At 31.1% G+C, this 9804-nt stretch overlaps 1 long non-coding RNA gene across 1 annotated transcript; it reads left to right on the top strand.

Annotated features, from left to right (window-relative positions):
- The first annotated feature begins 4239 nt into the window (after positions 1–4239).
- Positions 4240–5094, top strand: LOC132741105 (uncharacterized). The gene is made up of 3 exons (XR_009627243.1): positions 4240–4400; positions 4603–4826; positions 5050–5094. It is a non-coding gene; the product is annotated as an uncharacterized LOC132741105 (long non-coding RNA).
- The last annotated feature ends 4710 nt before the right edge of the window (positions 5095–9804 follow it).

The raw sequence follows: 9804 nt of genomic DNA, 5'->3' as shown, positions 1-9804 counted from the left end.
GATTCACAGGCAATACTGCTTGCTAATTAGAGCATTATAGAATATCCACACATACAATAGCAAGAATCAAACTATGCAGGTAATTTTATATGATCAATTTATTATATAGATAACTGTTGGTCATTTTCACTGTTAATTAATAATTTCAATAATCCAAATTGCAAAAAGGATGAATAATTTTGTTGATCATACTTTTTGAAGACATTTGTCTTTTTCAGGAACTGTTTACTTTTTAAAGTAAAATCAGACGATAACATATGCAAGATATCAAAATTACTACCATAAAAAAGTTCTTTGTGTCCCCTATTGCTATTTTGCTGTTTTCCACTTGTCAAATATGTCGTAATAATTTCAGTTGCGATGTCCTGGCCACGCGGGTTGTCGGTTATTTTTCGCTAAACTGTAAACATATTGTGTTGTAATTAAAATCTGTTGTGTAATATTTGTTTTAAAAATATTTCCAGTGTTACTAACATGTATATTAAATTACAATTACTTCTTTCCAAAACATACTGTATGGTTCCTAATTCTATTGAAACTCTGGTTTCAAATTGTCCAACATGTTTCATACGATTTTCTGTTGCGATGTCCTGACTACGCGTTTTCATCGGTTATTTTTTCACTTAACTTTAAACATATGTGTTTTAATTAAAATCTGTCAAATATGTCATAAAAATTTCAGTTGCGATGTCCTAGCCACACGGTCCGTCGGTTATTTTCCGCTAAACTGTAAACGTGTTGCAATTAAATCTGTTAAATATATGTCATAATAATTTCAGTTGCGATGTCCTGGCCACACGGTCCGTCGGTTATTTTCCGCTAAAATGTAAACATAATGTACTTGTGTTGTAAATAAAACCTGTTGTCTAATATATTTCAAATTTCTCCCATCCAAATAAAATATTATTAGTGTCCTGTATTTCTTTTAATATTGTGGTCTTCAAATATGTGTCAAAATATTTCCCATTCATATGTTCTGACCATGCAGGTTGTCATGCTATTTTTGCTTTAAATGTAAAAAAGTATGAGTATTGTCTAATTTTTGTTAAATTGTATTAAAATGTAATTATCTCATGACTCCTATGTTTGTCTTAATAAAATTATTCTTATGTTTTTAGTTTGCTAACTGTCTCCTATAGATATTTCCTTTTGTTGATATATTGTAAGATTTGAAGGCAGTTGAAAGAGTTGTTTGTTGATAGTGAAGTGTTCAGTTGTCTCTTTACTGATGACGGAAAACCACAGGTGACTATTGGTAGAATATTATGTAAATATGTTGTTCATTATTACCATATAATTTTTCGACTGATTAGCCTCCAATGTTATTTACTGTATTGAGATATGAGAATGCAGATGTTTGAATTCATCCCCATGTATTTGTTTACTAGTAGTGGTATATGTCAAAAGAAGAAGATGGTTTTGTCCAAAGCACAGATTAAATTACTGATGGAGGTAAAAGTTTGAACGAAGTTTTACTTGCAATAAATGATAATGCTATACAAATATAATGAGATTGGAGTATAGTTTTCTATAATTCACAATAAAGTCTTTTTCAATTCTAAATTAGAATCTAAACAGAAGTATTGTGTCATAAATTGTTTAATGTCCATAAGTAGGAGATAATTTGTTTTTGGACTTTGTAATTTTATTATTCAGCTTCTAGGACATTCAAGGACTTTGCAGACACCGTGGAAGTTGATCAAGACTGGTCACGATTCTTTCGAGAGGACCGGCACTTATTTACTCGCAAGAAGGTTTCGTGTTTGGGGCAGCTTTCTACACCTCTGTACCGGCAGATTTGTAAGACTGGAAGTTGTTTCATTGTTGAGAGAGATGGATATGGTGTATTGTTGAAATATATTCAACTTTAATCTTCCAGGTATTACATGTAGTTCAAATCAGGGAAATGATTCATGAAAATATAGTAAATTGATTGGAAATGATAAGACTATGGTAAACAATTTTATTAATTACTTCAAGATTACCTGTATTAACCTTTGTCAAAACTTGTAAAATCTAATATTTTTTAAGAAATTAGGATTTATTCTCTTTTATGTTCATTGCCTATATATTTATTTTACCTTTTTTCATATAAGGAGATGGAGATGCGACTTGATGACAGAAATGAAGTAGTAACTTTGTATTGATGGCAGAAAAAAAACAGCCTGCATACTCGTATGTATGACTTTTTGTGTTGAATTGTCATAAAATATAAATAAATAAAAACCCTAATAAATCCGACAATTGTAATTTGATTAAAAGATTTTTTGGCAAAATTGTTAATGAAAGTAATATAAGGTTTAGTACAGACTGAAAAAAATCAAATTATTTAATTAATTTATGGGATAATCAAGCTCAGAAGGCTAAATCATTTTGTATCTTGTAAGAAGTAGTTATAAAAGCTGTGCACTTAACAATCTGGGGTGCTTTATTAACACTTTATCAGAGCATTTTTGCTATAAAAAAGTACATATTTGTAGATCTTAGCATGGGCAAGGAATTGGATATGATGTGTCAGTAAAGATTACCTGAGATTGAAAAGGTAAGTTTATATGATATTATAATGTGTTATAATATTTTATTCTTGAGCAAAATCATTTCTGTGATCAAAGTTTATTGCGTCTTAAAAACTTGACAAAAGTTGATTTCATTTACACAACATAATCATGAATACAGATAAATAAAACAAAAAAAGTAGTTTCAACTCATTTTTATTAAAAGATCTTTTATGAATAATGAAAAAAATATGTAAATTATTCTTTGTCTAATAGTTGACATACCAATATTTCTTTTCTCTTGACTCCAAGCTTCTAAGCATAATCATTGGTTGGCTGTTTTTAACTTTTTAAAAGCCAAACATGAATTAAAGCTGTTGTATCGATTATTGTTTTATTAACAAAGACTCTCAGAAAATGGCATTTAAGAAATTCAAAGGCCCATTAAGCCTTAAAAAATAGTACCCTTTTTATTTTTAAAAGTTTTTAACTAGTAACTCATTGGTCAAATACCTGAACACCTTTTTAAATGGGGATAAAATTTTTGAAGGTTTTTTCCCAAAAAAAATTACTTCCCCCGGGGCATGGTAGAAAACTTTTTTTAAAAACTAAATGAATGGAAAACTTTGGGGAAAAAGGGGGTAAAAAAAAAAAACAAAAAAGGGGGTTTCTTAAACCTAAATTTAAAAATCTTTTTACTAAAAAGTTAGGGAAAACATCTGAAAATCCATTCATTGGGGTGAATTGTTATTACTAAAAGTAATTATGAAATTTATTTCCCAACAAGCAAACAAAGGATCACAGGGATACTGCTTCTAAATTTAGCATTATAGAAATCCCCACAACAATAGCAAAAATCAACTATGCAGGTAAATTGAAATGTATTATAAGATAACTGTTGGGCTTTTCCTTTTAATTAAATTTTCCCTAATCCCAAATTTTCAAAAGGGTGAAAATTTTTTTTGATCATACTTTTTGAAGACATTTGTCTTTTTCAGGAACTGTTTACTTTTTAAAGTAAAATCAGACGATAACATATGCAAGATATCAAAATTACTACCATAAAAAAGATCTTTGTGTCCCCTATTGCTATTTTGCTGTTTTCCACTTGTCAAATTTGTCATAATTTCAGTTGCAATGTCCTGGCCACGCGGGTTGTCGGTTATTTTTCGCTAAACTGTAAACATATTGTGTTGTAATTAAAATCTGTTGTTAAATATTTGTTTTAAAAATATTTCCAGTGTTACTAACATGTATAATAAATTACAATTACTTCCTTCCAAAACATATTGTATATTTCCTTTCATTCTGGTTTCAAATTGTCCAACATGTGTCATAAGATTTTCTATTGCGATGTCCTGGCTACGCGTTGTCAACGGTTATTTTTCGCTAAAATTTAAACATGTGTTTTTATTAAAATCTGTCAAATATGTCATAAAAATTTCAGTTGCGATGTCCTGGCCACACGGGCTGTCGGTTATTTTTCGCTAAACTGTAAACGTGTTGCAATTAAAATCTGTTAAATATATGTCATAATAATTTCAGTTGCGATGTCCTGGCCACACGGTCCGTCGGTTATTTTCCGCTAAAATGTAAATATAATGTACTTGTGTTGTAAATAAAACCTGTTGTCTAATATATTTCAAATTTCTCCCATCCAAATAAAATATTATAAGACCCCAGGTGGCTATTGGTAGAATATTTTGATATAGACATTATGTAAATGTTGTCCATTATTACCATATAATCTTTCGTCTGATTAGCCTCCAATGTTATGAACTGTATTGAGATATGAGAACGCAGATGTTTTGATTCATCCCCATGTATTTGTTTACTAGTAGTGGTATATGTCAAAAGAAGAAGATGGTTTTGGTCCAAAGAAAACAGATTTCATTACTGATGGAGGTAAAAGTTTGAACGAAATTTTACTTGCAATAAATGATAATGCTATACAAATATAATGAGGTTGGAATATAGTTTTCTATAATTCACAAATTCTTTTTTTAATTCTAAATTAGAATCTAAACAGAAGTATTTTGTCATAAATTGTTTAATGTCCAAGAGTAGGAGATAATTAGTTTTTGGACTTTGCTTTTTTATTATTCAGCTTCTAGGAAATTCAAGGACTTGGCAGACACCGTGGAAGTTGATCAAGACTGGTCACGATTCTTTCGAGAGGACCGGCACTTATTTACTCGCAAGAAGGTTTCGTGTTTGGGGCAGCTTTCTACACCTCTGTACCGGCAGATTTGTAAGACTGGAAGTTGTTTCATTGTTGAGAGAGATGGATATGGTGTATTGTTAGAAAATATTTCAACATAAATCTTCCAGGTATTACATGTAGTTCAAATCAAGGAAATGATTCATGAAAATATTTAAAGTAAATTGGTTGGAAATGATAAGACTATGGTAAACAATTTTTTTAATTACTTCAAGATTACCTTTATTAACCTATGTCAAAACTTGTAAAATCTAATATGTTTTAAGAAATAAAGATTTATTCTCTTTTATGTTCATTGCCTATATATTTATTAAACCTTTTTTTTCATATAAGGAGCTGGAGATGTGACTTGATGACAGAAACGAATTAGTAACTTTGTGTTGACGGCAGGGAAAAAACAACAGCCTGCATACTCGTATGTATGACTTTTTGTGTTGAATTGTCATAAAATATAAGTAAATAAAAACCCTACTAAATCTGACGATTGTAATTTGATTAAAAGAATTTTTGGCAAAAATTAATTGTTAATGAAAGTAATATAAGGTTTTGTACAGACTGAAAAAAATCAAATTATTTAATTCATTTATGGGATAATCAAGCTCAGAGGGCTAAATCGTTTTGTTTCTTGTAAGAAGTAGTAATAAAAGCTGTGCGCGCTTTACAATCTATAATGTTTTATTAACACTTTATCAGAGCATTTTTGCTTAAAAAAGGTATCTATTTGTAGATCTGAGCATGGTCAAGGAATTGGATATGATGTGTTAGTAAAGATTACCTAAGATTGAAGAGGTAAGTTTATATGATATTATAATGTGTTATTCTTGAGCAAAATCATGTCTGTGATCAAAGTTTATTGCGTCATAAAAACTTGACAAAAAATAATTTCATTTACACAACATAATTATGAATACAGATTAATAAAACAAAAACAAAATGTAGTTTCAACTCATTTTTATTAAAAGATCTTTTATGAATAATGAAAAATATATGTAAATTATTCTTTGTCTAATAGTTGACATACCAATATTTCTTTTCTCTTGACTCCAAGATTCTAAGCATAATCATTGGTTGGCTGTTTTTAACTTTTTAAAAGCCAAACATGAATTAAAGCTGTTTTATCGATTATTGTATTATTCCCAAAGACACTCAGAAAATGGCATTTAAGAAATTCAAAGGCCCATTAAGCCTTAAAAAATAGTACCCTTTTTATTTTTAAAAGTTTTTATTTTTTAGTTTCAAAAAGTAACTCATTGGTCAAATACCTGAACTACCTTTTGTAACTTATGGGATGACACCTTTAATACTAAATGTCAGGTGATAAGAATCCCCATTATGACAGCATAATTAAAAACATATTTGCCCTTCCTACATTGCTTATAAGACAAATGTGAGAAAACCAGAAGTTTAATTTAAAGGGCTAAGATGCAATGAGAAAGCTCGGAGAGACTAGAAAAGGGCATAATTAACAAAAAAAAATTTTTTTATGAAAAGATTGTAGGTTTCCCTAATACACTCATATATTATACAAGTGCTTGGATTTTAACCTTAATTTAATATGAGCAGCGTCACGACAAAACCAACATAATGGGTTTGCGACCAGCATGGATCCAGACCAGCCTGCACATCCGCGCAGTCTGATCAGGATCCATGTTGTTCGCTGTCAGTTTCTCCATTTGTAATAGAGTTGGTAAGCGAACAGCATGGATCCTGATCAGACTGTAGTTGGCAAAGCATAGATGAAAATCCATGTCATTGGAGCTGCAATTATTATCTAAAAGCTAATTATGGAATTATATTATCCCATTACAGAACGCAACAGGGCATCACTGGTAAAACCCATTGCTAATTTTGGCATTATAGAATATCCACACATATGATAGCAAGAATCAAACAATGCAGGTAATTTTATATGATCAATGTATTATATAGATAACTGTTGATCATTTTCATTGTGAATTAATAATTTCTGTAATCCCATTTGCAAAATATGATAACATGACATAAATGTACTTTTTTTTTATTTTTACAGGATTGATTCTTCATGGAGGACAAGAAATATAATCAATGTTAAACATTTAATTCCGGAATTACACGTGCATGGACACTAAAGTGACATTTACCATAGAAACTGTCTGTCCACTGGATGGGGGAGAGGTGTAGTGATTGTGTGTGGACTCAAAACCATCCAGTATATTGAAGTGAAACAGTGTGTTTGTGATTGGACTAACTATAAAACTACACTTCTTCCAATGCTGCCTAGTTCTAGTAACTAGCATGTCCCAAGCCATGATAAAAGCAGAGGGGGAGAAGTTTATGTAATTGTTCTCTTAACATATAAAATGTAAATGCAAAATATTGACTTAAGATGTCTTCAAACACATTATATTACTAAGGAGTTATGTATATGATATTTTTATCTCTTCATAACCTACTACCTTTATTTCAAGAGTTCTTTCCCCTTCGGTCTAAAATTTTGTTTTAAGTTTTTATTCTTTGAATTTTTCGGGATCATTAACTTAATTTTTGATCATCACCAACATCATATTTGACAAGGCTCATACCTCTAGCATCTTTTTCATAATAGTGATCACTAATATTTCTATATAAATTTCCCTGATAATTCCCCTATTTAACCCTGACTCGACTTTATAAGTTGATGAAGCCTTACTTAAGTGGTCAAGGTGTCTGCCTCTCAACCCAGGGATTGTGAATTCGAGCCATAGTCTGGTTATGCCACAATTACTGCCTTATCATAAATAACTGTAATGTAGCTAACGATTGATTTATTTGTTTCTATTACAAAAAAGAGAAAACAGTATGTCATTGCGATAAAACAGTTATAGTATATGAAACTCGTTAGTTACGGAGATATAACACTGGGGCGATATCTCGGGATGTTTCTGCAGAAACACCCCTTGATGTCGCCCCAGCCAGTTTTTTTATCCTCGTAACTAACTCGTTTCATGTATTATAACTATTACATATTCTTCAACATTAGATTATACATGAAGTCCTATGAATGATCTGTTTTCGTTCGCATATGTTGAAATCTATGTAAAATGCTTAAATACTCCAAAATTATTTTCCAGCACAAGTTTTCATCAATATACATAATTATAGAGTCTGTATCATACATGTAAATTCATATAAGATTTTAACATATTTTTATGGTTACATAAATTTTCATCAAAGTTATTTTATTTCATGCACGTCAATGAAGCACTATGACTTTCTCTTAAAATGTAACAAACATAACTATAATATTGAGCCGCGTCACGACAAAACCAATATAGTGCGTTTGCGACCAGCATGGATCCAGACCAGCCTGCGCATCCGCGCAGTCTGATCAGGATCCATGCTGTTCGCTTACCAACTCATAACAAGTAGAAAAACCGATAGCGAACAGCATGGATCCTGATCAGACTGCGCAGATGCGCAGGCTGGTCTGGATCTATGCTGGTCGCAAACGAACTATGTTGGTTTTGTCAAGACATGGCTCATATTTGTGATAACTGAAAAATGCTGATAACATTTTTATAAAACGTGAAAAATGGATAGATGGCAGTATGGAGATTATGCACATTATTTATTTAGCCCGACGATAGGGAGAATATTGAGAGCTAATTTACTCACTCAAGTGTTGACGAATGTGTCCAGGTTTCCAAGTACAAGTAAATCTTTTTTATTAAAACATCTCTATTTATCTAAGGTATTAACTTCAAACATGAAATACAGTAGAACTTCGGTAAGTCGAAGTTGAAGGGACTTGCGTAAAAACTTCGACACATCGGGACTTCGACTCATGAATCGCTCTCAATTTCATGACAAAATTTCGACCCGTGACTAGTCTATAATGAAACCTATTTCATGTTTTTTCCTCATTAATCTGATATTCACATTTTACAATGATAAATATAGCATGTTAAATAACGTTTTTTTTATTATTTGGACTACCCGTTGACGTATACAATAGAGTTACAAAAGGCGTAACAATACGAAAGGGCGATAACTTAACCAACTTATAGTATAAATTTCGCGTGTTATTCTCACGTGACACCGGGTCAAGGATGTAATCAAATGAAAGTAGTTCTTACTGTTTACTTTCAAATACCACTACGGCAATTAAAATAGTAACGATTAAAGCATTTTATCGCAAACAAAGGCTGTTTGAACACACGGCTGTATAATTAACACCTGCCACACAAATTCATTGGAAATCGTCTTCGCAGACAGATAAGGTGTGAAAAAATGTCTAAAGATCGACGGTGTCAAAATAATCGGACAACTTCGACTTATTTGTGGTAAATTGCACTAGATTTACTTAATACGGACCACGAAAAAACTTCGACACATCGAAAAATTCGACACATAAAATCTCGACTCATAAATAGGTTTTTATAAGGAATATATAGGGGGGAAAGTCGGGACTTTAATTTTTCTTCGACACATCGAGAAAATCGACTAATCGAAGTTCGACTCATAGAAGTTCTACTGTATATGGTTTATCAACTGCATCATATGTGACAAGGTTCCTAAATCTAGCACCAAAATTATCTGAATTACCCCTCTTGAACTTAGAATTTTCATGAAGAAATATTGTTTTTTTATTGTTTTTTTATATAACTTCTTTATTTTTTAATGTATCTACTTCAAGTATATGTTTCTTATCATCACCCAGATCATATGTAGCTAGGTTCATAATTCTAGTACCTAAATTATTAGAATTATCATATATATATATGAGATTAATTCTGGCTAACTGAAATCAGGCGATGACATATGCAAGAATAGCCCTTACCGGTATGCACCTTTTTTCTAGCATTAACATCTTGGAACACACACACTTCGATTTGCACAGAGGGTACAAGCCTCGGTGCTAGTTTTAGAATCATTTGAATTATAGAAAGTGCATTTACATATGATAACAGAAACAATATTTATTTGTCCATTTTCATGTCAATTTTCTCATAGAATTATTGAAAATTTCATTTAGATGTCGTAGGGCATATTTCTTGTCATATCTTAATGCATTCTAAACATAAAATTGTATATTAATTAATTCTTTTGAAGTCTTTTTCAAACTTAGAA

Source organism: Ruditapes philippinarum, unplaced genomic scaffold, assembly GCF_026571515.1.
Source record: "Ruditapes philippinarum isolate M1 unplaced genomic scaffold, ASM2657151v2 ctg10814_1_1_1_1, whole genome shotgun sequence".
Classification (NCBI taxonomy): domain Eukaryota; kingdom Metazoa; phylum Mollusca; class Bivalvia; order Venerida; family Veneridae; genus Ruditapes; species Ruditapes philippinarum.
Note: the sequence above shows the minus strand (reverse complement) of the source record. Positions and strands in the feature narration are given on the sequence as shown.